Consider the following 25,271-nt stretch of genomic DNA (forward strand, 5'->3'; position numbering starts at 1 on the left):
GATTCCAGGATTACAGCTGTTTTTTGAAACCATTAAATCAATTTGTTTCGTTCCACTTTATGATTTACTGCTGTTAGGGGGCTCTGGGCTTCAGCAAATTGGCAGCCTCCAGCAGAAAGCAAGTTGTTATGGGTAAAGTTCTGCATTAAGTTAAAACAGAGCAAGAATTTCCACATGAAGGTCACAGGAACTGGAAGACAGCGTGGAAAACTACCACGAAGGGACTCGAACCCTCAATCTTCTGATTCGAAGACAGACGCCTTATCCATTAGGCCACGCGGTCTGCCACAGGTTCTACATTTTGGTTTGTGGTATGCGGATCAGCCAAACACTTGAAGAGCACCTGGGACATCTTCTGCTTGCTTTGCTCAAGCAGATTTGGTCAAAAAGATCTAAAAAGTATGATTTGGTGCCAAGGTCAAGCTTTAAGAAGTACATTTGCAACAGGGCCTAGGTGCAGAGTGTTAATACAGCTCCTTGACAATGGTAATAGATCAATAGAGTAGTACGAGAAAATACTAATTTCTAGAGGCAGCCAGTTGTCACCCCTCGTCTTGTCAGGATGGCCGAGCGGTCTAAGGCGCCAGACTCAAGAGCTGTTTCTTCACATTACGTGGGTGTTCTGGTCTCTGAATGGAGGCGTGGGTTCAAATCCCACTTCTGACAATCAATTTACATATTTAGCTTGAACTAGAATGACCAATTCCGCCGTGTTTTCATGCTACCATGTCACCGAATAAAAACAGTTAAAAAAAATCCAAAAACTTTGCAGATCCTACATAAAGATCAAATTGTTGGCAAAGCTCTGATAGGTCATGCTGTTAAATCTGTCATTTAAAGTGCAACTTTAGTCAGAAAATTAAGTCCTGCTAGGTCACTTCAGGTTGGCCCATTTTGCATATATACTTATGTAAAACATTCAAAAATAAGTGTCCATACACTTTAAAATCCAGTAATACACAGTGTTTCAGCCTGCTCTGCACATACTCAGTTGCTCTCCCATTTTAGGCACTGCTGAGTTTGGAGAGGCTGATCTACTGACAGCCTTAAAGCGCAATTAAACCCTCCTATCCTTTACAGCCAATGAAGCTGCTTCTGTTCTAACTGCAACTGCCATGGTACTGCACATGTGATCAGTTATGACACCAGCCATTGGAGTGTTTGACAGTTTGGTTGAGAACACAAGCAAATGGGACAGTTATCAATACCGGGATTCCAGGATTACAGCTGTTTTTTGAAACCATTAAATCAATTTGTTTCGTTCCACTTTATGATTTACTGCTGTTAGGGGGCTCTGGGCTTCAGCAAATTGGCAGCCTCCAGCAGAAAGCAAGTTGTTATGGGTAAAGTTCCGCATTAAGTTAAAACGGAGCAAGAATTTCCACATGAAGGTCACAGGAACTGGAAGACAGCGTAGAAAACGACCACGAAGGGACTCGAACCCTCAATCTTCTGATTCGAAGTCAGACGCCTTATCCATTAGGCCACGCGGTCTGCCACAGGTTCTACATTTTGGTTTGTGGTATGCGGATCAGCCAAACACTTGAAGAGCACCTGGGACATCTTCTGCTTGCTTTGCTCAAGCAGATTTGGTCAAAAAGATCTAAAAAGTATGATTTGGTGCCAAGGTCAAGCTTTAAGAAGTACATTTGCAACAGGGCCTAGGTGCAGAGTGTTAATACAGCTCCTTGACAATGGTAATAGATCAATAGAGTAGTACGAGAAAATACTAATTTCTAGAGGCAGCCAGTTGTCACCCCTCGTCTTGTCAGGATGGCCGAGCGGTCTAAGGCGCCAGACTCAAGAGCTGTTTCTTCACATTACGTGGGTGTTCTGGTCTCTGAATGGAGGCATGGGTTCAAATCCCACTTCTGACAATCAATTTACATATTTAGCTTGAACTAGAATGACCAATTCCGCCGTGTTTTCATGCTACCATGTCACCGAATAAAAACAGTTAAAAAAAATCCAAAAACTTTGCAGATCCTACATAAAGATCAAATTGTTGGCAAAGCTCTGATAGGTCATGCTGTTAAATCTGTCATTTAAAGTGCAACTTTAGTCAGAAAATTAAGTCCTGCTAGGTCACTTCAGGTTGGCCCATTTTGCATATATACTTATGTAAAACATTCAAAAATAAGTGTCCATACACTTTAAAATCCAGTAATACACAGTGTTTCAGCCTGCTCTGCACATACTCAGTTGCTCTCCCATTTTAGGCACTGCTGAGTTTGGAGAGGCTGATCTACTGACAGCCTTAAAGCGCAATTAAACCCTCCTATCCTTTACAGCCAATGAAGCTGCTTCTGTTCTAACTGCAACTGCCATGGTACTGCACATGTGATCAGTTATGACACCAGCCATTGGAGTGTTTGACAGTTTGGTTGAGAACACAAGCAAATGGGACAGTTATCAATACCGGGATTCCAGGATTACAGCTGTTTTTTGAAACCATTAAATCAATTTGTTTCGTTCCACTTTATGATTTACTGCTGTTAGGGGGCTCTGGGCTTCAGCAAATTGGCAGCCTCCAGCAGAAAGCAAGTTGTTATGGGTAAAGTTCCGCATTAAGTTAAAACGGAGCAAGAATTTCCACATGAAGGTCACAGGAACTGGAAGACAGCGTAGAAAACGACCACGAAGGGACTCGAACCCTCAATCTTCTGATTCGAAGTCAGACGCCTTATCCATTAGGCCACGCGGTCTGCCACAGGTTCTACATTTTGGTTTGTGGTATGCGGATCAGCCAAACACTTGAAGAGCACCTGGGACATCTTCTGCTTGCTTTGCTCAAGCAGATTTGGTCAAAAAGATCTAAAAAGTATGATTTGGTGCCAAGGTCAAGCTTTAAGAAGTACATTTGCAACAGGGCCTAGGTGCAGAGTGTTAATACAGCTCCTTGACAATGGTAATAGATCAATAGAGTAGTACGAGAAAATACTAATTTCTAGAGGCAGCCAGTTGTCACCCCTCGTCTTGTCAGGATGGCCGAGCGGTCTAAGGCGCCAGACTCAAGAGCTGTTTCTTCACATTACGTGGGTGTTCTGGTCTCTGAATGGAGGCGTGGGTTCAAATCCCACTTCTGACAATCAATTTACATATTTAGCTTGAACTAGAATGACCAATTCCGCCGTGTTTTCATGCTACCATGTCACCGAATAAAAACAGTTAAAAAAAATCCAAAAACTTTGCAGATCCTACATAAAGATCAAATTGTTGGCAAAGCTCTGATAGGTCATGCTGTTAAATCTGTCATTTAAAGTGCAACTTTAGTCAGAAAATTAAGTCCTGCTAGGTCACTTCAGGTTGGCCCATTTTGCATATATACTTATGTAAAACATTCAAAAATAAGTGTCCATACACTTTAAAATCCAGTAATACACAGTGTTTCAGCCTGCTCTGCACATACTCAGTTGCTCTCCCATTTTAGGCACTGCTGAGTTTGGAGAGGCTGATCTACTGACAGCCTTAAAGCGCAATTAAACCCTCCTATCCTTTACAGCCAATGAAGCTGCTTCTGTTCTAACTGCAACTGCCATGGTACTGCACATGTGATCAGTTATGACACCAGCCATTGGAGTGTTTGACAGTTTGGTTGAGAACACAAGCAAATGGGACAGTTATCAATACCGGGATTCCAGGATTACAGCTGTTTTTTGAAACCATTAAATCAATTTGTTTCGTTCCACTTTATGATTTACTGCTGTTAGGGGGCTCTGGGCTTCAGCAAATTGGCAGCCTCCAGCAGAAAGCAAGTTGTTATGGGTAAAGTTCCGCATTAAGTTAAAACGGAGCAAGAATTTCCACATGAAGGTCACAGGAACTGGAAGACAGCGTAGAAAACGACCACGAAGGGACTCGAACCCTCAATCTTCTGATTCGAAGTCAGACGCCTTATCCATTAGGCCACGCGGTCTGCCACAGGTTCTACATTTTGGTTTGTGGTATGCGGATCAGCCAAACACTTGAAGAGCACCTGGGACATCTTCTGCTTGCTTTGCTCAAGCAGATTTGGTCAAAAAGATCTAAAAAGTATGATTTGGTGCCAAGGCCAAGCTTTAAGAAGTACATTTGCAACAGCGCCTAGGTGCAGAGTGTTAATACAGCTCCTTGACAATGGTAATAGATCAATAGAGTAGTACGAGAAAATACTAATTTCTAGAGGCAGCCAGTTGTCTCCCCTCGTCTTGTCAGGATGGCCGAGCGGTCTAAGGCGCCAGACTCAAGAGCTGTTTCTTCACATTACGTGGGTGTTCTGGTCTCTGAATGGAGGCGTGGGTTCAAATCCCACTTCTGACAATCAATTTACATATTTAGCTTGAACTAGAATGACCAATTCCGCCGTGTTTTCATGCTACCATGTCACCGAATAAAAACAGTTAAAAAAAATCCAAAAACTTTGCAGATCCTACATAAAGATCAAATTGTTGGGAAAGCTCTGATAGGTCATGCTGTTAAATCTGTCATTTAAAGTGGAACTTTAGTCAGAAAATTAAGTCCTGCTAGGTCACTTCAGGTTGGCCCATTTTGCATATATACTTATGTAAAACATTCAAAAATAAGTGTCCATACACTTTAAAATCCAGTAATACACAGTGTTTCAGCCTGCTCTGCACATACTCAGTTGCTCTCCCATTTTAGGCACTACTGAGTTTGGAGAGGCTGATCTACTGACAGCCTTAAAGCGCAATTAAACCCTCCTATCCTTTACAGCCAATGAAGCTGCTTCTGTTCTAACTGCAACTGCCATGGTACTGCACATGTGATCAGTTATGACACCAGCCATTGGAGTGTTTGACAGTTTGGTTGAGAACACAAGCAAATGGGACAGTTATCAATACCGGGATTCCAGGATTACAGCTGTTTTTTTAAACCATTAAATCAATTTGTTTCGTTCCACTTTATGATTTACTGCTGTTAGGGGGCTCTGGGCTTCAGCAAATTGGCAGCCTCCAGCAGAAAGCAAGTTGTTATGGGTAAAGTTCCGCATTAAGTTAAAACGGAGCAAGAATTTCCACATGAAGGTCACAGGAACTGGAAGACAGCGTAGAAAACGACCACGAAGGGACTCGAACCCTCAATCTTCTGATTCGAAGTCAGACGCCTTATCCATTAGGCCACGCGGTCTGCCACAGGTTCTACATTTTGGTTTGTGGTATGCGGATCAGCCAAACACTTGAAGAGCACCTGGGACATCTTCTGCTTGCTTTGCTCAAGCAGATTTGGTCAAAAAGATCTAAAAAGTATGATTTGGTGCCAAGGTCAAGCTTTAAGAAGTACATTTGCAACAGGGCCTAGGTGCAGAGTGTTAATACAGCTCCTTGACAATGGTAATAGATCAATAGAGTAGTACGAGAAAATACTAATTTCTAGAGGCAGCCAATTGTCACCCCTCGTCTTGTCAGGATGGCCGAGCGGTCTAAGGCGCCAGACTCAAGAGCTGTTTCTTCACATTACGTGGGTGTTCTGGTCTCTGAATGGAGGCGTGGGTTCAAATCCCACTTCTGACAATCAATTTACATATTTAGCTTGAACTAGAATGACCAATTCCGCCGTGTTTTCATGCTACCATGTCACCGAATAAAAACAGTTAAAAAAAATCCAAAAACTTTGCAGATCCTACATAAAGATCAAATTGTTGGCAAAGCTCTGATAGGTCATGCTGTTAAATCTGTCATTTAAAGTGCAACTTTAGTCAGAAAATTAAGTCCTGCTAGGTCACTTCAGGTTGGCCCATTTTGCATATATACTTATGTAAAACATTCAAAAATAAGTGTCCATACACTTTAAAATCCAGTAATACACAGTGTTTCAGCCTGCTCTGCACATACTCAGTTGCTCTCCCATTTTAGGCACTACTGAGTTTGGAGAGGCTGATCTACTGACAGCCTTAAAGCGCAATTAAACCCTCCTATCCTTTACAGCCAATGAAGCTGCTTCTGTTCTAACTGCAACTGCCATGGTACTGCACATGTGATCAGTTATGACACCAGCCATTGGAGTGTTTGACAGTTTGGTTGAGAACACAAGCAAATGGGACAGTTATCAATACCGGGATTCCAGGATTACAGCTGTTTTTTGAAACCATTAAATCAATTTGTTTCGTTCCACTTTATGATTTACTGCTGTTAGGGGGCTCTGGGCTTCAGCAAATTGGCAGCCTCCAGCAGAAAGCAAGTTGTTATGGGTAAAGTTCTGCATTAAGTTAAAACAGAGCAAGAATTTCCACATGAAGGTCACAGGAACTGGAAGACAGCGTGGAAAACTACCACGAAGGGACTCGAACCCTCAATCTTCTGATTCGAAGTCAGACGCCTTATCCATTAGGCCACGCGGTCTGCCACAGGTTCTACATTTTGGTTTGTGGTATGCGGATCAGCCAAACACTTGAAGAGCACCTGGGACATCTTCTGCTTGCTTTGCTCAAGCAGATTTGGTCAAAAAGATCTAAAAAGTATGATTTGGTGCCAAGGTCAAGCTTTAAGAAGTACATTTGCAACAGGGCCTAGGTGCAGAGTGTTAATACAGCTCCTTGACAATGGTAATAGATCAATAGAGTAGTACGAGAAAATACTAATTTCTAGAGGCAGCCAGTTGTCACCCCTCGTCTTGTCAGGATGGCCGAGCGGTCTAAGGCGCCAGACTCAAGAGCTGTTTCTTCACATTACGTGGGTGTTCTGGTCTCTGAATGGAGGCGTGGGTTCAAATCCCACTTCTGACAATCAATTTACATATTTAGCTTGAACTAGAATGACCAATTCCGCCGTGTTTTCATGCTACCATGTCACCGAATAAAAACAGTTAAAAAAAATCCAAAAACTTTGCAGATCCTACATAAAGATCAAATTGTTGGCAAAGCTCTGATAGGTCATGCTGTTAAATCTGTCATTTAAAGTGGAACTTTAGTCAGAAAATTAAGTCCTGCTAGGTCACTTCAGGTTGGCCCATTTTGCATATATACTTATGTAAAACATTCAAAAATAAGTGTCCATACACTTTAAAATCCAGTAATACACAGTGTTTCAGCCTGCTCTGCACATACTCAGTTGCTCTCCCATTTTAGGCACTGCTGAGTTTGGAGAGGCTGATCTACTGACAGCCTTAAAGCGCAATTAAACCCTCCTATCCTTTACAGCCAATGAAGCTGCTTCTGTTCTAACTGCAACTGCCATGGTACTGCACATGTGATCAGTTATGACACCAGCCATTGGAGTGTTTGACAGTTTGGTTGAGAACACAAGCAAATGGGACAGTTATCAATACCGGGATTCCAGGATTACAGCTGTTTTTTGAAACCATTAAATCAATTTGTTTCGTTCCACTTTATGATTTACTGCTGTTAGGGGGCTCTGGGCTTCAGCAAATTGGCAGCCTCCAGCAGAAAGCAAGTTGTTATGGGTAAAGTTCCGCATTAAGTTAAAACGGAGCAAGAATTTCCACATGAAGGTCACAGGAACTGGAAGACAGCGTAGAAAACGACCACGAAGGGACTCGAACCCTCAATCTTCTGATTCGAAGTCAGACGCCTTATCCATTAGGCCACGCGGTCTGCCACAGGTTCTACATTTTGGTTTGTGGTATGCGGATCAGCCAAACACTTGAAGAGCACCTGGGACATCTTCTGCTTGCTTTGCTCAAGCAGATTTGGTCAAAAAGATCTAAAAAGTATGATTTGGTGCCAAGGTCAAGCTTTAAGAAGTACATTTGCAACAGGGCCTAGGTGCAGAGTGTTAATACAGCTCCTTGACAATGGTAATAGATCAATAGAGTAGTACGAGAAAATACTAATTTTTAGAGGCAGCCAGTTGTCACCCCTCGTCTTGTCAGGATGGCCGAGCGGTCTAAGGCGCCAGACTCAAGAGCTGTTTCTTCACATTACGTGGGTGTTCTGGTCTCTGAATGGAGGCGTGGGTTCAAATCCCACTTCTGACAATCAATTTACATATTTAGCTTGAACTAGAATGACCAATTCCGCCGTGTTTTCATGCTACCATGTCACCGAATAAAAACAGTTAAAAAAAATCCAAAAACTTTGCAGATCCTACATAAAGATCAAATTGTTGGCAAAGCTCTGATAGGTCATGCTGTTAAATCTGTCATTTAAAGTGCAACTTTAGTCAGAAAATTAAGTCCTGCTAGGTCACTTCAGGTTGGCCCATTTTGCATATATACTTATGTAAAACATTCAAAAATAAGTGTCCATACACTTTAAAATCCAGTAATACACAGTGTTTCAGTCTGCTCTGCACATACTCAGTTGCTCTCCCATTTTAGGCACTGCTGAGTTTGGAGAGGCTGATCTACTGACAGCCTTAAAGCGCAATTAAACCCTCCTATCCTTTACAGCCAATGAAGCTGCTTCTGTTCTAACTGCAACTGCCATGGTACTGCACATGTGATCAGTTATGACACCAGCCATTGGAGTGTTTGACAGTTTGGTTGAGAACACAAGCAAATGGGACAGTTATCAATACCGGGATTCCAGGATTACAGCTGTTTTTTGAAACCATTAAATCAATTTGTTTCGTTCCACATTATGATTTACTGCTGTTAGGGGGCTCTGGGCTTCAGCAAATTGGCAGCCTCCAGCAGAAAGCAAGTTGTTATGGGTAAAGTTCTGCATTAAGTTAAAACGGAGCAAGAATTTCCACATGAAGGTCACAGGAACTGGAAGACAGCGTAGAAAACGACCACGAAGGGACTCGAACCCTCAATCTTCTGATTCGAAGTCAGACGCCTTATCCATTAGGCCACGCGGTCTGCCACAGGTTCTACATTTTGGTTTGTGGTATGCGGATCAGCCAAACACTTGAAGAGCACCTGGGACATCTTCTGCTTGCTTTGCTCAAGCAGATTTGGTCAAAAAGATCTAAAAAGTATGATTTGGTGCCAAGGTCAAGCTTTAAGAAGTACATTTGCAACAGGGCCTAGGTGCAGAGTGTTAATACAGCTCCTTGACAATGGTAATAGATCAATAGAGTAGTACGAGAAAATACTAATTTCTAGAGGCAGCCAGTTGTCACCCCTCGTCTTGTCAGGATGGCCGAGCGGTCTAAGGCGCCAGACTCAAGAGCTGTTTCTTCACATTACGTGGGTGTTCTGGTCTCTGAATGGAGGCGTGGGTTCAAATCCCACTTCTGACAATCAATTTACATATTTAGCTTGAACTAGAATGACCAATTCCGCCGTGTTTTCATGCTACCATGTCACCGAATAAAAACAGTTAAAAAAAATCCAAAAACTTTGCAGATCCTACATAAAGATCAAATTGTTGGCAAAGCTCTGATAGGTCATGCTGTTAAATCTGTCATTTAAAGTGCAACTTTAGTCAGAAAATTAAGTCCTGCTAGGTCACTTCAGGTTGGCCCATTTTGCATATATACTTATGTAAAACATTCAAAAATAAGTGTCCATACACTTTAAAATCCAGTAATACACAGTGTTTCAGCCTGCTCTGCACATACTCAGTTGCTCTCCCATTTTAGGCACTGCTGAGTTTGGAGAGGCTGATCTACTGACAGCCTTAAAGCGCAATTAAACCCTCCTATCCTTTACAGCCAATGAAGCTGCTTCTGTTCTAACTGCAACTGCCATGGTACTGCACATGTGATCAGTTATGACACCAGCCATTGGAGTGTTTGACAGTTTGGTTGAGAACACAAGCAAATGGGACAGTTATCAATACCGGGATTCCAGGATTACAGCTGTTTTTTGAAACCATTAAATCAATTTGTTTCGTTCCACTTTATGATTTACTGCTGTTAGGGGGCTCTGGGCTTCAGCAAATTGGCAGCCTCCAGCAGAAAGCAAGTTGTTATGGGTAAAGTTCCGCATTAAGTTAAAACGGAGCAAGAATTTCCACATGAAGGTCACAGGAACTGGAAGACAGCGTAGAAAACGACCACGAAGGGACTCGAACCCTCAATCTTCTGATTCGAAGTCAGACGCCTTATCCATTAGGCCACGCGGTCTGCCACAGGTTCTACATTTTGGTTTGTGGTATGCGGATCAGCCAAACACTTGAAGAGCACCTGGGACATCTTCTGCTTGCTTTGCTCAAGCAGATTTGGTCAAAAAGATCTAAAAAGTATGATTTGGTGCCAAGGTCAAGCTTTAAGAAGTACATTTGCAACAGGGCCTAGGTGCAGAGTGTTAATACAGCTCCTTGACAATGGTAATAGATCAATAGAGTAGTACGAGAAAATACTAATTTCTAGAGGCAGCCAATTGTCACCCCTCGTCTTGTCAGGATGGCCGAGCGGTCTAAGGCGCCAGACTCAAGAGCTGTTTCTTCACATTACCTGGGAGTTCTGGTCTCTGAATGGAGGCGTGGGTTCAAATCCCACTTCTGACAATCAATTTACATATTTAGCTTGAACTAGAATGACCAATTCCGCCGTGTTTTCATGCTACCATGTCACCGAATAAAAACAGTTAAAAAAAATCCAAAAACTTTGCAGATCCTACATAAAGATCAAATTGTTGGCAAAGCTCTGATAGGTCATGCTGTTAAATCTGTCATTTAAAGTGCAACTTTAGTCAGAAAATTAAGTCCTGCTAGGTCACTTCAGGTTGGCCCATTTTGCATATATACTTATGTAAAACATTCAAAAATAAGTGTCCATACACTTTAAAATCCAGTAATACACAGTGTTTCAGCCTGCTCTGCACATACTCAGTTGCTCTCCCATTTTAGGCACTGCTGAGTTTGGAGAGGCTGATCTACTGACAGCCTTAAAGCGCAATTAAACCCTCCTATCCTTTACAGCCAATGAAGCTGCTTCTGTTCTAACTGCAACTGCCATGGTACTGCACATGTGATCAGTTATGACACCAGCCATTGGAGTGTTTGACAGTTTGGTTGAGAACACAAGCAAATGGGACAGTTATCAATACCGGGATTCCAGGATTACAGCTGTTTTTTGAAACCATTAAATCAATTTGTTTCGTTCCACTTTATGATTTACTGCTGTTAGGGGGCTCTGGGCTTCAGCAAATTGGCAGCCTCCAGCAGAAAGCAAGTTGTTATGGGTAAAGTTCCGCATTAAGTTAAAACGGAGCAAGAATTTCCACATGAAGGTCACAGGAACTGGAAGACAGCGTAGAAAACGACCACGAAGGGACTCGAACCCTCAATCTTCTGATTCGAAGTCAGACGCCTTATCCATTAGGCCACGCGGTCTGCCACAGGTTCTACATTTTGGTTTGTGGTATGCGGATCAGCCAAACACTTGAAGAGCACCTGGGACATCTTCTGCTTGCTTTGCTCAAGCAGATTTGGTCAAAAAGATCTAAAAAGTATGATTTGGTGCCAAGGTCAAGCTTTAAGAAGTACATTTGCAACAGGGCCTAGGTGCAGAGTGTTAATACAGCTCCTTGACAATGGTAATAGATCAATAGAGTAGTACGAGAAAATACTAATTTCTAGAGGCAGCCAGTTGTCACCCCTCGTCTTGTCAGGATGGCCGAGCGGTCTAAGGCGCCAGACTCAAAAGCTGTTTCTTCACATTAGGTGGGTGTTCTGGTCTCTGAATGGAGGCGTGGGTTCAAATCCCACTTCTGACAATCAATTTACATATTTAGCTTGAACTAGAATGACCAATTCCGCCGTGTTCTCATGCTACCATGTCACCGAATAAAAACAGTTAAAAAAAATCCTAAAACTTTGCAGATCCTACATAAAGATCAAATTGTTGGGAAAGCTCTGATAGGTCATGCTGTTAAATCTGTCATTTAAAGTGCAACTTTAGTCAGAAAATTAAGTCCTGCTAGGTCACTTCAGGTTGGCCCATTTTGCATATATACTTATGTAAAACATTCAAAAATAAGTGTCCATACACTTTAAAATCCAGTAATACACAGTGTTTCAGCCTGCTCTGCACATACTCAGTTGCTCTCCCATTTTAGGCACTACTGAGTTTGGAGAGGCTGATCTACTGACAGCCTTAAAGCGCAATTAAACCCTCCTATCCTTTACAGCCAATGAAGCTGCTTCTGTTCTAACTGCAACTGCCATGGTACTGCACATGTGATCAGTTATGACACCAGCCATTGGAGTGTTTGACAGTTTGGTTGAGAACACAAGCAAATGGGACAGTTATCAATACCGGGATTCCAGGATTACAGCTGTTTTTTGAAACCATTAAATCAATTTGTTTCGTTCCACTTTATGATTTACTGCTGTTAGGGGGCTCTGGGCTTCAGCAAATTGGCAGCCTCCAGCAGAAAGCAAGTTGTTATGGGTAAAGTTCCGCATTAAGTTAAAACGGAGCAAGAATTTCCACATGAAGGTCACAGGAACTGGAAGACAGCGTAGAAAACGACCACGAAGGGACTCGAACCCTCAATCTTCTGATTCGAAGTCAGACGCCTTATCCATTAGGCCACGCGGTCTGCCACAGGTTCTACATTTTGGTTTGTGGTATGCGGATCAGCCAAACACTTGAAGAGCACCTGGGACATCTTCTGCTTGCTTTGCTCAAGCAGATTTGGTCAAAAAGATCTAAAAAGTATGATTTGGTGCCAAGGTCAAGCTTTAAGAAGTACATTTGCAACAGGGCCTAGGTGCAGAGTGTTAATACAGCTCCTTGACAATGGTAATAGATCAATAGAGTAGTACGAGAAAATACTAATTTCTAGAGGCAGCCAATTGTCACCCCTCGTCTTGTCAGGATGGCCGAGCGGTCTAAGGCGCCAGACTCAAGAGCTGTTTCTTCACATTACCTGGGAGTTCTGGTCTCTGAATGGAGGCGTGGGTTCAAATCCCACTTCTGACAATCAATTTACATATTTAGCTTGAACTAGAATGACCAATTCCGCCGTGTTTTCATGCTACCATGTCACCGAATAAAAACAGTTAAAAAAAATCCAAAAACTTTGCAGATCCTACATAAAGATCAAATTGTTGGCAAAGCTCTGATAGGTCATGCTGTTAAATCTGTCATTTAAAGTGCAACTTTAGTCAGAAAATTAAGTCCTGCTAGATCACTTCAGGTTGGCCCATTTTGCATATATACTTATGTAAAACATTCAAAAATAAGTGTCCATACACTTTAAAATCCAGTAATACACAGTGTTTCAGCCTGCTCTGCACATACTCAGTTGCTCTCCCATTTTAGGCACTGCTGAGTTTGGAGAGGCTGATCTACTGACAGCCTTAAAGCGCAATTAAACCCTCCTATCCTTTACAGCCAATGAAGCTGCTTCTGTTCTAACTGCAACTGCCATGGTACTGCACATGTGATCAGTTATGACACCAGCCATTGGAGTGTTTGACAGTTTGGTTGAGAACACAAGCAAATGGGACAGTTATCAATACCGGGATTCCAGGATTACAGCTGTTTTTTGAAACCATTAAATCAATTTGTTTCGTTCCACTTTATGATTTACTGCTGTTAGGGGGCTCTGGGCTTCAGCAAATTGGCAGCCTCCAGCAGAAAGCAAGTTGTTATGGGTAAAGTTCCGCATTAAGTTAAAACGGAGCAAGAATTTCCACATGAAGGTCACAGGAACTGGAAGACAGCGTAGAAAACGACCACGAAGGGACTCGAACCCTCAATCTTCTGATTCGAAGTCAGACGCCTTATCCATTAGGCCACGCGGTCTGCCACAGGTTCTACATTTTGGTTTGTGGTATGCGGATCAGCCAAACACTTGAAGAGCACCTGGGACATCTTCTGCTTGCTTTGCTCAAGCAGATTTGGTCAAAAAGATCTAAAAAGTATGATTTGGTGCCAAGGTCAAGCTTTAAGAAGTACATTTGCAACAGGGCCTAGGTGCAGAGTGTTAATACAGCTCCTTGACAATGGTAATAGATCAATAGAGTAGTACGAGAAAATACTAATTTCTAGAGGCAGCCAGTTGTCACCCCTCGTCTTGTCAGGATGGCCGAGCGGTCTAAGGCGCCAGACTCAAGAGCTGTTTCTTCACATTACGTGGGTGTTCTGGTCTCTGAATGGAGGCGTGGGTTCAAATCCCACTTCTGACAATCAATTTACATATTTAGCTTGAACTAGAATGACCAATTCCGCCGTGTTTTCATGCTACCATGTCACCGAATAAAAACAGTTAAAAAAAATCCAAAAACTTTGCAGATCCTACATAAAGATCAAATTGTTGGGAAAGCTCTGATAGGTCATGCTGTTAAATCTGTCATTTAAAGTGCAACTTTAGTCAGAAAATTAAGTCCTGCTAGGTCACTTCAGGTTGGCCCATTTTGCATATATACTTATGTAAAACATTCAAAAATAAGTGTCCATACACTTTAAAATCCAGTAATACACAGTGTTTCAGCCTGCTCTGCACATACTCAGTTGCTCTCCCATTTTAGGCACTGCTGAGTTTGGAGAGGCTGATCTACTGACAGCCTTAAAGCGCAATTAAACCCTCCTATCCTTTACAGCCAATGAAGCTGCTTCTGTTCTAACTGCAACTGCCATGGTACTGCACATGTGATCAGTTATGACACCAGCCATTGGAGTGTTTGACAGTTTGGTTGAGAACACAAGCAAATGGGACAGTTATCAATACCGGGATTCCAGGATTACAGCTGTTTTTTGAAACCATTAAATCAATTTGTTTCGTTCCACATTATGATTTACTGCTGTTAGGGGGCTCTGGGCTTCAGCAAATTGGCAGCCTCCAGCAGAAAGCAAGTTGTTATGGGTAAAGTTCCGCATTAAGTTAAAACGGAGCAAGAATTTCCACATGAAGGTCACAGGAACTGGAAGACAGCGTAGAAAACGACCACGAAGGGACTCGAACCCTCAATCTTCTGATTCGAAGTCAGACGCCTTATCCATTAGGCCACGCGGTCTGCCACAGGTTCTACATTTTGGTTTGTGGTATGCGGATCAGCCAAACACTTGAAGAGCACCTGGGACATCTTCTGCTTGCTTTGCTCAAGCAGATTTGGTCAAAAAGATCTAAAAAGTATGATTTGGTGCCAAGGCCAAGCTTTAAGAAGTACATTTGCAACAGCGCCTAGGTGCAGAGTGTTAATACAGCTCCTTGACAATGGTAATAGATCAATAGAGTAGTACGAGAAAATACTAATTTCTAGAGGCAGCCAATTGTCACCCCTCGTCTTGTCAGGATGGCCGAGCGGTCTAAGGCGCCAGACTCAAGAGCTGTTTCTTCACATTACCTGGGAGTTCTGGTCTCTGAATGGAGGCGTGGGTTCAAATCCCACTTCTGACAATCAATTTACATATTTAGCTTGAACTAGAATGACCAATTCCGCCGTGTTTTCATGCTACCATGTCACCGAATAAAAACAGTTAAAAAAAATCCAAAAACTTTGCAGATCCTACATAAAGATCAAATTGTTGGCAAAGCTCTGATAGGTCATGCTGTTAAATCTGTCATTTAAAGTGCAACTTTAGTCAGAAAATTAAGTCCTGCTAGATCACTTCAGGTTGGCCCATTTTGCATATATACTTATGTAAAACATTCAAAAATAAGTGTCCATACACTTTAAAATCCAGTAATACACAGTGTTTCAGTCTGCTCTGCACATACTCAGTTGCTCTCCCATTTTAGGCACTGCTGAGTTTGGAGAGGCTGATCTACTGACAGCCTTAAAGCGCAATTAAACCCTCCTATCCTTTACAGCCAATGAAGCTGCTTCTGTTCTAACTGCAACTGCCATGGTACTGCACATGTGATCAGTTATGACACCAGCCATTGGAGTGTTTGACAGTTTGGTTGAGAACACAAGCAAATGGGACAGTTATCAATACCGGGATTCCAGGATTACAGCTGTTTTTTTAAACCATTAAATCAATTTGTTTCGTTCCACTTTATGATTTACTGCTGTTAGGGGGCTCTGGGCTTCAGCAAATTGGCAGCCTCCAGCAGAAAGCAAGTTGTTATGGGTAAAGTTCCGCATTAAGTTAAAACGGAGCAAGAATTTCCACATGAAGGTCACAGGAACTGGAAGACAGCGTAGAAAACGACCACGAAGGGACTCGAACCCTCAATCTTCTGATTCGAAGTCAGACGCCTTATCCATTAGGCCACGCGGTCTGCCACAGGTTCTACATTTTGGTTTGTGGTATGCGGATCAGCCAAACACTTGAAGAGCACCTGGGACATCTTCTGCTTGCTTTGCTCAAGCAGATTTGGTCAAAAAGATCTAAAAAGTATGATTTGGTGCCAAGGTCAAGCTTTAAGAAGTACATTTGCAACAGGGCCTAGGTGCAGAGTGTTAATACAGCTCCTTGACAATGGTAATAGATCAATAGAGTAGTACGAGAAAATACTAATTTCTAGAGGCAGCCAGTTGTCACCCCTCGTCTTGTCAGGATGGCCGAGCGGTCTAAGGCGCCAGACTCAAGAGCTGTTTCTTCACATTACGTGGGTGTTCTGGTCTCTGAATGGAGGCATGGGTTCAAATCCCACTTCTGACAATCAATTTACATATTTAGCTTGAACTAGAATGACCAATTCCGCCGTGTTTTCATGCTACCATGTCACCGAATAAAAACAGTTAAAAAAAATCCAAAAACTTTGCAGATCCTACATAAAGATCAAATTGTTGGCAAAGCTCTGATAGGTCATGCTGTTAAATCTGTCATTTAAAGTGCAACTTTAGTCAGAAAATTAAGTCCTGCTAGATCACTTCAGGTTGGCCCATTTTGCATATATACTTATGTAAAACATTCAAAAATAAGTGTCCATACACTTTAAAATCCAGTAATACACAGTGTTTCAGTCTGCTCTGCACATACTCAGTTGCTCTCCCATTTTAGGCACTGCTGAGTTTGGAGAGGCTGATCTACTGACAGCCTTAAAGCGCAATTAAACCCTCCTATCCTTTACAGCCAATGAAGCTGCTTCTGTTCTAACTGCAACTGCCATGGTACTGCACATGTGATCAGTTATGACACCAGCCATTGGAGTGTTTGACAGTTTGGTTGAGAACACAAGCAAATGGGACAGTTATCAATACCGGGATTCCAGGATTACAGCTGTTTTTTGAAACCATTAAAACGGAAAATTGTATCATACTTACCAGTAATTTTCCTTTCCTGGTGCCTATCCATGGCAGCATACTAGTGATAGAGCTCCGCCTCGACTCCTCCCTCAGGACTAGTGAATAGAATAAATTAAAGGCATAGCCCCTCCCCCAACATTCTCCGTACTATAGAATACCGAGGGTGGGAGCGTATGCTGCCATGGATAGGCACCAGGAAAGGAAAATTACTGGTAAGTATGATACAATTTTCCGTTTTCCTGGTGCCTCCATGGCAGCATACTAGTGATAAATAACTAGCTTGACGCGGGTGGGATAATGCTTAACAATAAGAGTTTTTAATTAGAAGAGGACATAGCAGCCTGAACTGCCCTTCTTCCGAACTCCACCGTTGTGAGAGCTCCTGGGTCAATGTGGTAGTGCCTGAGAAACGTGTTACGAGACGACCAGGTGGCTGCCCTGCACACCGTCTCCAGCGATACGTTAGCCCTTGTTGCCCAGGAAGTAGCGACTGCTCTAGTGGAATGAGCATTCACTCGAGATGGAGGCTCCATATTCTTCGCCCTGTAGGACCTCTGTATCAGCTTCACAACCCATGATGCCAGAGTCCTGATGGAGGCTTCCTTGCCCCTGTGTTTACCAAAAGGTACGATGAACAGTCTCTCCGAGGTTCTGAAGGAGCCGGTGGCCTCTAGATAGGCCTTGAGTGTTCTGGACACATCTAGTTCGTGGCAGGTTTCTGTATCAGTATCTGCAAATATTGGTAGAGCCCAAGGTTCCAACAGGTGGCTTGTAGAGGCGACCTTCGGCATGAACCCTCTGAGTGGGCGAAGTTCCACCCTGTCAGGGAAGAAAGAGATGTGGTCTTCCCCAATTCCTAAGGAGTGGAGTTCTGAGATCCTCCTACCGGAGGTGATGGGTAGCAGAAACTTTGTTTTCAGCGTTAGGTTCCATAGGGTTATTTGTTCTACTGGAGCAAAAGGTTGGATTGACAGAGCCTCGAGGACCAGAGACAGATCCCATTTAGGGAAGGATCGTCTAGCAGGCGGACGGATCTTCAGGACGCCCTTAAAGAAGATGACTAGTAAAGGATCTTCTGCCCACCTTTTACTGGTTGCGGCTGAGATTGCTGCTACCTGAACCTTGAGGGAGCTTAGACTAAGGCCTAGGTCAAGTCCTGTCTGAAGGAAACCTAATACATGGTTTGTAGAGGGGACGATAGGATCAAAGCCGTTATCGGCTGCGTAGGACAAGAACTTATCACAGATCTTCGAATATATAGTATTCGTTGTAGGTTTCCTGGCTTTTAAGAGGGTTGAGATGACCCCTGACGAGCAGCCTAGGGACTCGAACCTTCGCCTCTCAACTTCCAGACTCGAAGGTCCAACCTCTGAGGGTTTGGGTGAAGCAGTTTGCCCTGCAGCAGAAGTTGAGGGAATGCTGGGATCTTGACTGGTGGACTCACACTGAGACGCATGGCAAGTGGAAACCAAGGTCTCTTCGGCCAGTACGGGAGTATCGTCAGTACCTGCACTGATTCCCTGAGTAACCTCAGGAGGAATTTGAGTATCAGTGACCGCGGAGGGAAGGCATATGCCGTGGAGAACCTCCATGGGCATGTCAGGGCATCCACTGCTTCGGCTTGCGGATGTGGAAACCGGGAGACAAACCTGTCCAGTTTGGCGTTCTCCGAAGAGGCGAACAGGTCCACCTGTGGGGGATCCCAAGAGTTGGCAATCTGACGGAACACCCGTGGGTGGAGCGTCCACTCGTTGTTGTCGCAGAATCTCCTGGACAATGCGTCTGCTTCCGTATTCAGCTTGCCTGGGAGGTATACTGCTCGAAGGTCCAGGAGGTTCTTCTCTGCCCAAAGCATGATCGGCTCTACTTCCTTGAGAAGCGACCTGCTGCACGTGCCCCCCTATTTCTGTAGATACGCAACCGCTGCCCTGTTGTCCAGGCGAAGCAGAACCCTCTGACCCTTGACTTGAGATGTCAGGGAAGTTAGTGCCATAAAGGCTGCCCTCAATTCTAGGATGTTGGACACTACGCCTTGGGTGGAGAATGACCATTTCCCCTGTACTTTGGATTCCCCGCAATGGGCTCCCCAGGCCTGTCCGCTCGCATCGGACGTAATTGTGGTCCAATGAAGGGACCCCAAGTGACGGGGTCTGGAGAGGTTCTCTGGTTCTGTCCACCATTGAAGACTCCTTCGCATCAGACCTGTGATCAGGATCGTCTGGGACAGTCGACGTTTCCTCCACTGCGCCAAGAAACCAGTCTGAAAGAATCTCAGGTGCCAATGGGTCCATGGGACCATGGGGATGCAGGCAGACATAGTGCCAATGAGGCTCAGGCATTGTGAGGCCGTTAAAACCGGACTCTGGATGGTTTTGATCATTTTCTGAATGATAATCTCCCTCTTTGGCGGTGGCAACGACACTGTACCCCTCAGGGTGTTGAATGCTGCGCCCAAGTAGACCATCTGTTGAGTTGGTGTGAGTTGGCTCTTGTCTAGATTGACTAACCACCCTAACTCCCTTAGAGTTTGGAGCAGAATGGTTCGATGGCACATCAGTTGCTCTGGGCTGCTTGCAAGGAGTAGGATGTCGTCTAGATAATGATACACCCTTAAGCCCTTCTCCCTCAGGGGGGCAAGGGCAGACAATAGGATCTTGGAGAATACCCTGGGAGAGGTGCACAGCCCAAAGGGTAGAGCTTGGAACTGAAGGTGAGTATGACCCACTGCAAATCTCAGGTATTTCTGCACTGTCGGCTGGATTGGAACATGCAGGTATGCGTCCTGGAGATCGACAGAGATCATCCAATCCAACGGTTGTACTGCTTGGATTATTGTCTGCAAGGATTCCATCTTGAAGCTCTCGGTGTGAATATACCGGTTGAGCCTTTTCAGGTCTATCACAGGTCTCCATCCACCCGTCTTCTTGGGGACGAGGAATAAGGTGGAGTAAAAACCCGTGAATTGCTCTGCCAAGGGTACAGGAATGGCCGCTTCCTGACGCTGGAGTGACACTAAAAAGTCTTTTAGAGCTTGAGCTTTCAGGGGAGAAGATGGAATTTCCGATTTCTTGAACGAGCTCCGAGGTGGAGTTTGAAAAAACTTCCAAGAGTGCCCCCATTGAATAGTGGACAGAACCCAGGGGTCCTGGCAATGGGTGGCCCAGGCTGAGGTGAAATGTTTTAGCCTGGCTCCCACAGGGAGTGTCAGGGATGGCTCGGCGTCAAAAAGACTGCTTTTGCTCCTGAGGAGCCGGAGGGGCTTTCATCTTCCTGTTCAAGAAGGATTGCTGAGTGCCTCTCCAAGGTCTTCTGTTGTCTCTGAATTGACCCGAATTTCTGAAGTCTCTTGAATCTGAGCGGCGGAACCTAGAGGGACCGCCTCTGAATCTTCGTGTTCTCCTGTCTTGTGGGAGCATACCAGACTTCCCTCCTGACAGCCTAGAGATTGCGTTATCCATCTTATCTCCAAAAAGCGCCTTCCCATCAAAGGGAATCTTGCACCAGCTCTGTTTGTGTTGGGACGTTCTGACGCAGAGCAGTCTCAATGTTATCTGTCCATGACCTAATGGCATTAGAGACAGACGTGAGGGCGATGGCTGGTTTACAGGCCCCTCCTGCCGCTAAGTAGCTCCTCTTTAGTTCTAGGTCAATACGCCTGTCTAGGGGATCCTTGAAGGAGGTGGAATCCTCCATTGGTAAGGTCACGTTTTTGGCAAGGCGTACTACTGATGCATCCACCACAGGCATGGAGTTTAGTGCCTGTGTTCCAGACTCTGGTAAGGGATACAACTTGTTGAGCCGGGTCAAAGAGAACTTTTTATCAGGCTTTGCCCATTCGTTAAAAATGACCTGGCTAATCTCCCCCATTAATGGGAAAAGAATCTGCTTCCTCTTGAGAAAGGGAAAATAGCTTGTCGCCTCTTGAGGGGGATCATCCGCCTCTTTCCAGGAGATTGCTGACTTAACTGCCTGGATAAACGGGTTTACCAGGGAAAAGCTGAACCCTGAGGGCTCTGACTCCTCTGCTGAGTACTCCGAGTCATCTCCGGGTGAGGAGTCTCTGCCTGACCGATCAGTCGGTAGTACAGGTTGCCCGACTGTTGAGGGCCCCGGGAGACTGGATTCCACATTCTGAGCCTGTGGTACCTGCGAGGTCGGCTGAACAGGGACAGAAGCCAAGAGCTTGGAGAAGGAGTCCCTCATAGCTTTGTCCAGCAGTTCTACTGCATGCCGATTTTCCTGCTCGCGGTTGGACGCATAGTCCGTAAAGCAGTCCTTACAAACTACCTTGTCGGGTAGTGGCGTAGCCCCGCATGTCCAACACTTCTTCTTTCTTTGGCTTCTAGAAGATGGAGAGTGATCACTCCTGGATCTTGACCTCTGTGATCTATGGCGTGGAGATCGGGATCTTCGCCTAGATGAATGGGACCGGTGTCGCGAGGAATCTGATCTGCGGACTGGGCTGTCATTATCACGAGATCTTGATGACTTTCTGGTCCTCTTGGAGTGGGCAGGGCTACGGTGTAAGGAACTCACGTCAGAAAACAGTGAGGGCACTTTTTTTTTTTTTTTTTTTAATACTCACGTATCGTTGGTCCATACCTAATGGTGTGAGGATCTTTGTTACGCGGCAAATGACTCATTGCAGAGCTTGGGCGGAAGGATCGGCTGCAAAAAATATAGAGAGGCCGAAAAAAATAAATAATAATAATAATAGCAATAAGTGAGAAATTTGAACAAGAAAGGCACCTGTCTGCAACCTTCAGACAGGTGCTGCTATGCTGGCACTTTCCCCCATCTCCTCCCCTCTTACCAACACTTTTTTGGGGCTGAACCTAGCAGGGCTTAGCATCTGTCACTGCAGCAACAGCCCAGCCCTGTTCTAGGTCCTTATTTGAAGTTTTCCTGAAGGAAACCTTCCCCCAGGATCCGCCCCCAGCCAAGAGACTGGAAGTAAGGGCAAAAAAAGCCCTGTTTCCAGCATCCAAGATGGCCGCTGCGTCCCGAGATGTCACTGCACATGCGCCGCGCACGCGCCGCGCATGCGCAGAAGCGCCGGCGCCCGTGATACAGGAAGTACTGCATCAGGGCGCCGGGATCCTTAGTGAATGTAGGTGCCAATGCACCAAAAGTGTGGGCGCCGACCAGCACGGCCCCCCTGCCATAACGAGGGGTCAGCTGCACCTAGTGACACCTGCGGCTCCGCCCCTGACACAGGCCAGACCCCCAGACTGTCAGAGTGACAGGGCACCTGCTGGAAAAAAAGTTTTTTTTTTTTTGCACAGCATTACAATGGATATTTATTTTTTATTTTTTTAAAAGGAAAACATATATATAGCACAGCAGAAGTAAAACAAAAAGGGAAAGAAATGTCTGGCCTGGGGTAGTGGAGCCGATCCTTCCGCAGCTTCCATGTCATTCATCGGTGCTCCTGGCAGTTTGCGTTCCTATGAGGAAACTCTGCGATGCGACCCCAACAGATCCACAGAGGGGTCTCCCAGCTTATTAGCGCTATTAGCGGCCCAAGAACAGGGACTGCGCGCGGGAAAGGCTAAACCCGGCGGACGCTGCCGACTGCAGAGGTATGGACATACTTCTACTCTTCACCAGTATAAGAAGGTATGGAGGAAAAAAAGGAGAATGTTGGGGGAGGGGCTATGCCTTTAATTTATTCTATTCACTAGTCCTGAGGGAGGAGTCGAGGCGGAGCTCTATCACTAGTATGCTGCCATGGAGGCACCAGGAAATCAATTTGTTTCGTTCCACTTTATGATTTACTGCTGTTAGGGGGCTCTGGGCTTCAGCAAATTGGCAGCCTCCAGCAGAAAGCAAGTTGTTATGGGTAAAGTTCCGCATTAAGTTAAAACGGAGCAAGAATTTCCACATGAAGGTCACAGGAACTGGAAGACAGCGTTGAAAACGACCACGAAGGGACTCGAACCCTCAATCTTCTGATTCGAAGTCAGACGCCTTATCCATTAGGCCACGCGGTCTGCAGCAGGTTCTACATTTTGGTTTGTGGTATGCGGATCAGCCAAACACTTGAAGAGCACCTGGGACATCTTCTGCTTGCTTTGCTCAAGCAGATTTGGTCAAAAAGATCTAAAAAGTATGATTTGGTGCCAAGGTCAAGCTTTAAGAAGTACATTTGCAACAGGGCCTAGGTGCAGAGTGTTAATACAGCTCCTTGACAATGGTAATAGATCAATAGAGTAGTACGAGAAAATACTAATTTCTAGAGGCAGCCAGTTGTCACCCCTCGTCTTGTCAGGATGGCCAAGCGGTCTAAGGCGCCAGACTCAAGAGCTGTTTCTTCACATTACGTGGGTGTTCTGGTCTCTGAATGGAGGCGTGGGTTCAAATCCCACTTCTGACAATCAATTTACATATTTAGCTTGAACTAGAATGACCAATTCCGCCGTGTTTTCATGCTACCATGTCACCGAATAAAAACAGTTAAAAAAAATCCAAAAACTTTGCAGATCCTACATAAAGATCAAATTGTTGGCAAAGCTCTGATAGGTCATGCTGTTAAATCTGTCATTTAAAGTGCAACTTTAGTCAGAAAATTAAGTCCTGCTAGGTCACTTCAGGTTGGCCCATTTTGCATATATACTTATGTAAAACATTCAAAAATAAGTGTCCATACACTTTAAAATCCAGTAATACACAGTGTTTCAGCCTGCTCTGCACATACTCAGTTGCTCTCCCATTTTAGGCACTGCTGAGTTTGGAGAGGCTGATCTACTGACAGCCTTAAAGCGCAATTAAACCCTCCTATCCTTTACAGCCAATGAAGCTGCTTCTGTTCTAACTGCAACTGCCATGGTACTGCACATGTGATCAGTTATGACACCAGCCATTGGAGTGTTTGACAGTTTGGTTGAGAACACAAGCAAATGGGACAGTTATCAATACCGGGATTCCAGGATTACAGCTGTTTTTTGAAACCATTAAATCAATTTGTTTCGTTCCACTTTATGATTTACTGCTGTTAGGGGGCTCTGGGCTTCAGCAAATTGGCAGCCTCCAGCAGAAAGCAAGTTGTTATGGGTAAAGTTCCGCATTAAGTTAAAACGGAGCAAGAATTTCCACATGAAGGTCACAGGAACTGGAAGACAGCGTAGAAAACGACCACGAAGGGACTCGAACCCTCAATCTTCTGATTCGAAGTCAGACGCCTTATCCATTAGGCCACGCGGTCTGCCACAGGTTCTACATTTTGGTTTGTGGTATGCGGATCAGCCAAACACTTGAAGAGCACCTGGGACATCTTCTGCTTGCTTTGCTCAAGCAGATTTGGTCAAAAAGATCTAAAAAGTATGATTTGGTGCCAAGGTCAAGCTTTAAGAAGTACATTTGCAACAGGGCCTAGGTGCAGAGTGTTAATACAGCTCCTTGACAATGGTAATAGATCAATAGAGTAGTACGAGAAAATACTAATTTTTAGAGGCAGCCAGTTGTCACCCGTCGTCTTGTCAGGATGGCCGAGCGGTCTAAGGCGCCAGACTCAAGAGCTGTTTCTTCACATTACGTGGGTGTTCTGGTCTCTGAATGGAGGCGTGGGTTCAAATCCCACTTCTGACAATCAATTTACATATTTAGCTTGAACTAGAATGACCAATTCCGCCGTGTTTTCATGCTACCATGTCACCGAATAAAAACAGTTAAAAAAAATACAAAAACTTTGCAGATCCTACATAAAGATCAAATTGTTGGCAAAGCTCTGATAGGTCATGCTGTTAAATCTGTCATTTAAAGTGGAACTTTAGTCAGAAAATTAAGTCCTGCTAGGTCACTTCAGGTTGGCCTATTTTGCATATATACTTATGTAAAACATTCAAAAATAAGTGTCCATACACTTTAAAATCCAGTAATACACAGTGTTTCAGCCTGCTCTGCACATACTCAGTTGCTCTCCCATTTTAGGCACTGCTGAGTTTGGAGAGGCTGATCTACTGACAGCCTTAAAGCGCAATTAAACCCTCCTATCCTTTACAGCCAATGAAGCTGCTTCTGTTCTAACTGCAACTGCCATGGTACTGCACATGTGATCAGTTATGACACCAGCCATTGGAGTGTTTGACAGTTTGGTTGAGAACACAAGCAAATGGGACAGTTATCAATACCGGGATTCCAGGATTACAGCTGTTTTTTGAAACCATTAAATCAATTTGTTTCGTTCCACTTTATGATTTACTGCTGTTAGGGGGCTCTGGGCTTCAGCAAATTGGCAGCCTCCAGCAGAAAGCAAGTTGTTATGGGTAAAGTTCCG

The 25,271-nt window shown here is 44.4% G+C and overlaps 32 non-coding genes across 32 annotated transcripts; 16 read left to right on the top strand and 16 right to left on the bottom strand.

Moving 5' to 3' along the window:
• Positions 1-210: 210 nt before the first annotated feature.
• Positions 211-283, bottom strand: TRNAR-UCG. The gene has a single exon. It is a non-coding gene; the product is annotated as a tRNA-Arg (tRNA).
• Positions 284-556: 273 nt separating this feature from the next.
• On the top strand, positions 557-666 carry TRNAL-CAA. The gene is made up of 2 exons: positions 557-594; positions 621-666. It is a non-coding gene; the product is annotated as a tRNA-Leu (tRNA).
• A 755-nt stretch (positions 667-1,421) lies between these two features.
• On the bottom strand, positions 1,422-1,494 carry TRNAR-UCG. Its single transcript has one exon. It is a non-coding gene; the product is annotated as a tRNA-Arg (tRNA).
• A 273-nt stretch (positions 1,495-1,767) lies between these two features.
• TRNAL-CAA lies at positions 1,768-1,877 on the top strand. Its single transcript has 2 exons — positions 1,768-1,805; positions 1,832-1,877. It is a non-coding gene; the product is annotated as a tRNA-Leu (tRNA).
• A 755-nt stretch (positions 1,878-2,632) lies between these two features.
• TRNAR-UCG lies at positions 2,633-2,705 on the bottom strand. The gene has a single exon. It is a non-coding gene; the product is annotated as a tRNA-Arg (tRNA).
• A 273-nt stretch (positions 2,706-2,978) lies between these two features.
• On the top strand, positions 2,979-3,088 carry TRNAL-CAA. Its single transcript has 2 exons — positions 2,979-3,016; positions 3,043-3,088. It is a non-coding gene; the product is annotated as a tRNA-Leu (tRNA).
• Positions 3,089-3,843: 755 nt separating this feature from the next.
• TRNAR-UCG lies at positions 3,844-3,916 on the bottom strand. The gene has a single exon. It is a non-coding gene; the product is annotated as a tRNA-Arg (tRNA).
• Positions 3,917-4,189: 273 nt separating this feature from the next.
• On the top strand, positions 4,190-4,299 carry TRNAL-CAA. Its single transcript has 2 exons — positions 4,190-4,227; positions 4,254-4,299. It is a non-coding gene; the product is annotated as a tRNA-Leu (tRNA).
• A 755-nt stretch (positions 4,300-5,054) lies between these two features.
• TRNAR-UCG lies at positions 5,055-5,127 on the bottom strand. The gene has a single exon. It is a non-coding gene; the product is annotated as a tRNA-Arg (tRNA).
• Positions 5,128-5,400: 273 nt separating this feature from the next.
• On the top strand, positions 5,401-5,510 carry TRNAL-CAA. The gene is made up of 2 exons: positions 5,401-5,438; positions 5,465-5,510. It is a non-coding gene; the product is annotated as a tRNA-Leu (tRNA).
• A 755-nt stretch (positions 5,511-6,265) lies between these two features.
• TRNAR-UCG lies at positions 6,266-6,338 on the bottom strand. Its single transcript has one exon. It is a non-coding gene; the product is annotated as a tRNA-Arg (tRNA).
• A 273-nt stretch (positions 6,339-6,611) lies between these two features.
• Positions 6,612-6,721, top strand: TRNAL-CAA. Its single transcript has 2 exons — positions 6,612-6,649; positions 6,676-6,721. It is a non-coding gene; the product is annotated as a tRNA-Leu (tRNA).
• A 755-nt stretch (positions 6,722-7,476) lies between these two features.
• On the bottom strand, positions 7,477-7,549 carry TRNAR-UCG. The gene has a single exon. It is a non-coding gene; the product is annotated as a tRNA-Arg (tRNA).
• A 273-nt stretch (positions 7,550-7,822) lies between these two features.
• TRNAL-CAA lies at positions 7,823-7,932 on the top strand. Its single transcript has 2 exons — positions 7,823-7,860; positions 7,887-7,932. It is a non-coding gene; the product is annotated as a tRNA-Leu (tRNA).
• Positions 7,933-8,687: 755 nt separating this feature from the next.
• Positions 8,688-8,760, bottom strand: TRNAR-UCG. Its single transcript has one exon. It is a non-coding gene; the product is annotated as a tRNA-Arg (tRNA).
• A 273-nt stretch (positions 8,761-9,033) lies between these two features.
• TRNAL-CAA lies at positions 9,034-9,143 on the top strand. The gene is made up of 2 exons: positions 9,034-9,071; positions 9,098-9,143. It is a non-coding gene; the product is annotated as a tRNA-Leu (tRNA).
• A 755-nt stretch (positions 9,144-9,898) lies between these two features.
• Positions 9,899-9,971, bottom strand: TRNAR-UCG. Its single transcript has one exon. It is a non-coding gene; the product is annotated as a tRNA-Arg (tRNA).
• A 273-nt stretch (positions 9,972-10,244) lies between these two features.
• TRNAL-CAA lies at positions 10,245-10,354 on the top strand. Its single transcript has 2 exons — positions 10,245-10,282; positions 10,309-10,354. It is a non-coding gene; the product is annotated as a tRNA-Leu (tRNA).
• A 755-nt stretch (positions 10,355-11,109) lies between these two features.
• TRNAR-UCG lies at positions 11,110-11,182 on the bottom strand. Its single transcript has one exon. It is a non-coding gene; the product is annotated as a tRNA-Arg (tRNA).
• Positions 11,183-11,455: 273 nt separating this feature from the next.
• Positions 11,456-11,565, top strand: TRNAL-CAA. Its single transcript has 2 exons — positions 11,456-11,493; positions 11,520-11,565. It is a non-coding gene; the product is annotated as a tRNA-Leu (tRNA).
• Positions 11,566-12,320: 755 nt separating this feature from the next.
• On the bottom strand, positions 12,321-12,393 carry TRNAR-UCG. The gene has a single exon. It is a non-coding gene; the product is annotated as a tRNA-Arg (tRNA).
• Positions 12,394-12,666: 273 nt separating this feature from the next.
• TRNAL-CAA lies at positions 12,667-12,776 on the top strand. Its single transcript has 2 exons — positions 12,667-12,704; positions 12,731-12,776. It is a non-coding gene; the product is annotated as a tRNA-Leu (tRNA).
• Positions 12,777-13,531: 755 nt separating this feature from the next.
• TRNAR-UCG lies at positions 13,532-13,604 on the bottom strand. Its single transcript has one exon. It is a non-coding gene; the product is annotated as a tRNA-Arg (tRNA).
• Positions 13,605-13,877: 273 nt separating this feature from the next.
• Positions 13,878-13,987, top strand: TRNAL-CAA. The gene is made up of 2 exons: positions 13,878-13,915; positions 13,942-13,987. It is a non-coding gene; the product is annotated as a tRNA-Leu (tRNA).
• Positions 13,988-14,742: 755 nt separating this feature from the next.
• Positions 14,743-14,815, bottom strand: TRNAR-UCG. The gene has a single exon. It is a non-coding gene; the product is annotated as a tRNA-Arg (tRNA).
• A 273-nt stretch (positions 14,816-15,088) lies between these two features.
• TRNAL-CAA lies at positions 15,089-15,198 on the top strand. The gene is made up of 2 exons: positions 15,089-15,126; positions 15,153-15,198. It is a non-coding gene; the product is annotated as a tRNA-Leu (tRNA).
• Positions 15,199-15,953: 755 nt separating this feature from the next.
• TRNAR-UCG lies at positions 15,954-16,026 on the bottom strand. Its single transcript has one exon. It is a non-coding gene; the product is annotated as a tRNA-Arg (tRNA).
• Positions 16,027-16,299: 273 nt separating this feature from the next.
• Positions 16,300-16,409, top strand: TRNAL-CAA. The gene is made up of 2 exons: positions 16,300-16,337; positions 16,364-16,409. It is a non-coding gene; the product is annotated as a tRNA-Leu (tRNA).
• A 6,507-nt stretch (positions 16,410-22,916) lies between these two features.
• On the bottom strand, positions 22,917-22,989 carry TRNAR-UCG. Its single transcript has one exon. It is a non-coding gene; the product is annotated as a tRNA-Arg (tRNA).
• Positions 22,990-23,262: 273 nt separating this feature from the next.
• TRNAL-CAA lies at positions 23,263-23,372 on the top strand. The gene is made up of 2 exons: positions 23,263-23,300; positions 23,327-23,372. It is a non-coding gene; the product is annotated as a tRNA-Leu (tRNA).
• A 755-nt stretch (positions 23,373-24,127) lies between these two features.
• TRNAR-UCG lies at positions 24,128-24,200 on the bottom strand. Its single transcript has one exon. It is a non-coding gene; the product is annotated as a tRNA-Arg (tRNA).
• Positions 24,201-24,473: 273 nt separating this feature from the next.
• Positions 24,474-24,583, top strand: TRNAL-CAA. Its single transcript has 2 exons — positions 24,474-24,511; positions 24,538-24,583. It is a non-coding gene; the product is annotated as a tRNA-Leu (tRNA).
• The last annotated feature ends 688 nt before the right edge of the window (positions 24,584-25,271 follow it).

This window comes from Rana temporaria, chromosome 9 (genome assembly GCF_905171775.1).
Source record: "Rana temporaria chromosome 9, aRanTem1.1, whole genome shotgun sequence".
NCBI lineage: Eukaryota > Metazoa > Chordata > Amphibia > Anura > Ranidae > Rana > Rana temporaria.